The 4745-nt window shown below is 44.4% G+C and overlaps 1 non-coding gene across 1 annotated transcript; it reads right to left on the bottom strand.

Moving 5' to 3' along the window:
* Nucleotides 1–1981: 1981 nt before the first annotated feature.
* On the bottom strand, nt 1982–2053 carry TRNAI-GAU (transfer RNA isoleucine (anticodon GAU)). Its single transcript has one exon. It is a non-coding gene; the product is annotated as a tRNA-Ile (tRNA).
* Nucleotides 2054–4745: the final 2692 nt, after the last annotated feature.

The following is a 4745-nucleotide window of genomic DNA, read 5'->3' as shown; positions in this document are numbered from 1 at the left end:
TAACTGGAGATGCCCAAGATTGAACCTGAGACCTTCTGCATGCAAAGCAGATACTCTACCACTGAGCCACAGCCCCACCCAGGCTGGTCAATTGCCATTTGCCCCTTCATCTGTGGCTGACAACTAAGCATTACCTGCTCATGACCAGGCAAAGGAGTCAATAATTTATTCTATTTCAGGCTATTTGTCTGTCACAACTAACTACAGCCAATGTGGGACAGTGGTTAGGAACTAGAACAAAAAGGAAGTCAGATTCAATTGTGAAACTTGCTAGATGACCTACCTCACAGGGCTCTTGTCAAGATGTGAAGGTCAGGAGAACTATGTATGCCATCCAGAGATCTTGAAAGAGGGATGGGGTAAAAATGAGATAGACACGTGCTCTTGTTCAGAAGGCTGTAGCTAAAACTTTGGCTGCTTGGTTCCCACCCCACCCCCTGCTCAATCAACAGATGGAGCATGCACAGAGAAATGGGGGGGGGAATACTTGAGCGAGGATTTGGTCAAAAAGATGCCTTTAAAGCATAGGGTTCAAATCCTGGTATGTGCGTAAAACAAATTAAGATCACGAGACAGCTTAACCTGGGCTGGGTGCTTTCCCCATCACTTTTGAATAATGCAGCCTACAGACATCTCAGACTACATCAAGGCAAGCTTAAATGATGAAACTGAAAATTACTACAGCAACCAGGTTAACAGCAGGGAAGATACTACATTATATTCTGGGCTTAATTTAGGCTCCGCTCAGTAATTCATTCACAACACTAGGGAGGGGCATCGAAATGTAACAAAAAATGCACCTCTAACCAGAATGTCTTTTTCTTAGAGCTGCACAATCCTAGACTGTGCCCAATCAGTCTGCATCACAGCCAAACTTTCCAAGGCGGATGATTCCTCTTCTGGTTGCAATGGATTCTACCCCCTCTCTGGAAGGTCAACTATTCAACAGCTGCTATAACCTTGACAGGACATATTAGCAGCAGTAATGAGTCTAATTTTGTAAGAGAACTCACCACCCCAATGCTGTTCTTTGAATGACTGTACAAAGCTCCTAGACCTTCAATGGAAGCATGGAAGCTAGAAATGGAACTCTGGTTTCCATACTTCACAGAAAAATCTCCTTTTTACAACTTCACAATTATGTTCTTATTTATTTTTAAACCATTAGCTGCCTAAAAGGGGTCTAATGGTCAAGTTTTTACTCTCCTTCATTTCTGTCGGGGTTCAGACAATGGAGGTTTTGAAAACCACAGCGAGCGGCACACGTGGCAATGAAAACAGATGTGGAGAATTGTGAATTCTTACCAATGTGAATTGTCCTCCTGCCTCTCACACCTCCGACTGCCAAAAGATAAAGCTTAGTACTGTGGGAACTTCCTCTGCAGGGATGGAAGAACTGAAGCTGTTAGATCCTGCAGCTTTCCAGGTGACCTTTGGGGGATTACCGGATGTCACAGTGGACAGTTCCATCAAAGCCTTGGTTGAACTTCAAAACAAGAAAGTAGTTGATGTGGTTGGCCTGATACTTCCCCTTTAGGCATTCTTCCATGGAATTGAACTTGATATACCAGGGAACACACAGGGCAACGAAGCAGCATGGATAATGGATGGCTACCGCCTAAGCGGAGGAAACAAACATGACACACATCTTAAACCCTGCTCCGTGGCAGTAAGAGGCAAACGGGCACTTTTCTGCTACCATTGCATGTGCTGAGAGCTCTGTTTAAAAAGGGATGAGTACCTTGTTACATGTAGAACAGGGTAGAAGAAGGTAGAAGTCTCAGCAGTGCACTGATTTTACTGTGAAGCTCTTTGTAGATAAAATGGCTAATTTATTCTAAAGTACACATACACATGAATCTGCCTTATACTGAATCAGACCTTTGGTCCATAAAAATCAGTATTGTCTCAGACCGGCAGCAGCTGTCCAGGGTCTCAGGTAGAGGTCTTTCACATCACCTACTTGCCTGGTTCCTTTAACTGGAGATGCCAGGAATTGAACCTGGAACCTTCTGTGTATCAAGCAGATGCTCTACCACTGAGCCACAGCCCCTCCCCTAGGCTCCATTAATAGTGTGACATTTTCTCTCTTGAAAGAATTTGTAGACCACCTTTTTCTTGACTCTTTTAATTAGAAAATACAAGCATGAAAAAAAGTTCACCCCACAACTTTGCCCCTGACCCTTGCCCATCTTGGCTTATTTCTACAGTATTTACCTGAGGGGGAGTGACTAATTGGATCCAGGTTGTACATTTCTCCTTGAGAGAGGGTGCGGTCCCAATTACTTTATGAGACCATTCTGGGAAGGGAGGGGGAGGTCTTTCTGGATCTCGTAGATTGTTCCAGCTACTGGCCATTCTTGGGCAGGTGCTCAAGGGGATAATAGTGGTGCAACTCCAGGTATTTTTGGATGAAAGCAAATCCATTCCACTTGGGCTTCAGGCCTAGATTCAACACTGAAACCCCTGGATAGTTCTAATGAACAATCTATACTAGGGGAGAGAAAGGTTATTTACGCATGGGAGTTTTACCTGAGGTTTGTTGCTTGCTGGACCCACACTTTCCAGTTGGGAATCTCTGAACCATCCAAGCTCAAATCAAGTCCCGCCCCTTTAAATGCTGCTTTGTAATTGGCTTACTTTGCAGTGAGAGATAATCCCCCCCAACCCAACAGCCACATAAAAAAGCATTTTTAGAACAAAAAACAAAAACCAGAACAATCTGAAATGGGGGGTGGGGGAGAAATACAAGTCTGTTTTGAAAAGCCTTTCTTTTGCTCAGAAACAGCTCCAAGGAAGCAAGAAGCATTTGAATCCCTGCCTCTTTACACACCGCTTTGTGATTGGCCATGAGAGAAGCCATCTTCTGTGTTTCCCGCTTGCCATCTGCACGAAAATTTGTGCCGGGCTGAGCTCAGGGGAGAGGGAAGAGTTGGGTTAACAGAGGAATGGGAAGACCTGGACATTGTGAGGGCTGGGCATGAGATCATCCCTAATGGATGGAAAACTCATGCAGAACTCCAAGGAACAACTGAGTCAGACAGGGGGCGAACATGAGTCCAAGTACCCATGCATAAATCCCCAAAAGGGGATTGCTGCTCCCTCTGTTGATTCTCCTGGATTTGTCAACAGCTTTTGATACTATTGGCCATGACATCCTTCTGGGCTGCCTGTCAGTTTTGCAAGTGGAGGCCACTCCTACTTGGCAGTCAGGTTTCAAGTAGCCTTTGAAGACCTCCACTCTGTACCCTTGCAGTTGAGTTATGGGGCTCCATGTTGTCCCAACGCTGTTGAACATCTACTGTGAGCTAAAGTTGACTGTGAATTTGGAGTGAGGAATCATCAGTATACTGATGACATCCAACTGAACAGATTCCAGCAGGAGCTCACCAGCTGGATGAGACTGAATAAACAGAAGATTAATCCAGACAAGACAAAAATGCTGTCGGTCTGGGGTTCGGACCACAATAACGGCCTATCAGCAGGAAGCTCACAGCTTTTTGACCTTATGCAATGCCCAGCTGGCACCTGTGGCTTGAAGTATGTCTTTCCAACTTTGGTAGGCATGCCAATTGCACCTTTTGGCAAACCTTGAGCTCTCTACAGTTGCCCATGCTCTGATTACTGTAATGTACACGCATGGTTGCCTTGGAACACCACTTGAAAACTTCAGCTGGTCCAAAACATTGTGGCAAGAGCACTGATGGAGCATGCTAGAGTGACAATATCATCCCCATGTTGATAGAGCTACATGATTACTGGTTTATTTCTGAATGCAACCCAAAGCACCGGTTTTGACCTTTAAAGTCCGACACAATCTGGGTCCACGGTAGCTGAAGCACCGTTTACTCCTGTACAAAACTGTCCTTCCATTAAGATGTTCTGCAGAAGCCTCCCTCTGGGTGCCTTCATCTTCTGAACGAAAGCAAGTGGTAACCGGGGCCAGGGCCTTTTTAGCATTGGCCCTATGGCTATGGAATTTTCTCCCCCTTGAGTTCACCTCGCACCATCTCTTTCCACATTTAGGCTTAACTAAGAGGACACTACTCACTCCCCCCCATACAACGTATGTGCATTACATATTTTTTGCATATAAATACGAGAGTAGTTTTGAAAAGCTTTAAAATCTTTACAGACCTTCTCTTGCATTTATATGCTGCCTTGAGTTCATAACTGGAAAACCTCTGGTTAAAAATTTCTAAGTAAAATGTAAGACGTGCCACATTTCCTGAAAATTTCCTTCACCTTCAGCAAGTTTAGAACTAAAAACTTTGTGTCAAGGGCCCAGTGTGAGAAACCAATGAGTTTAAATAAATAATTTCAAGACTCTGTTTCGGCAGTCATTTATTTACACACAAATGACTGTCCGTCATCCTCCTGCAAGGATCCAGAACCTACGTAGATGCTGCATCGCATGGCTGCTTTACAAATCATTTCTCTTCCCCCATACATATTATACACATTATATAGGACTGTAATGGGTTAGCAGCAAAGGAACATCTCATAGTTTCTCCCCCCCCCCCTTTCCCCTTCATTTGGATCCACAATTTTTTTTAAGCCAGAACCTGCCTTTAGTATTACTACGCCTATCATCCTCAGTATATTTTTGGCACACATACATCGTTTCAAAAATGGGGCCTTCAGGTACACTGGTTTCATGAAATCAAAACAGTGATTGCTTTCAGAATCCCAGCAGTTAGTAATCAAAACCCGTCATACGTTTCAGGGGAATGATGGGGGGAGGG

The sequence above is a fragment of the Euleptes europaea genome, chromosome 19 (assembly GCF_029931775.1).
Source record: "Euleptes europaea isolate rEulEur1 chromosome 19, rEulEur1.hap1, whole genome shotgun sequence".
NCBI classification, from domain to species: Eukaryota; Metazoa; Chordata; class Lepidosauria; order Squamata; family Sphaerodactylidae; genus Euleptes; species Euleptes europaea.
This window is presented reverse-complemented; position numbering and strand designations above follow the sequence as displayed.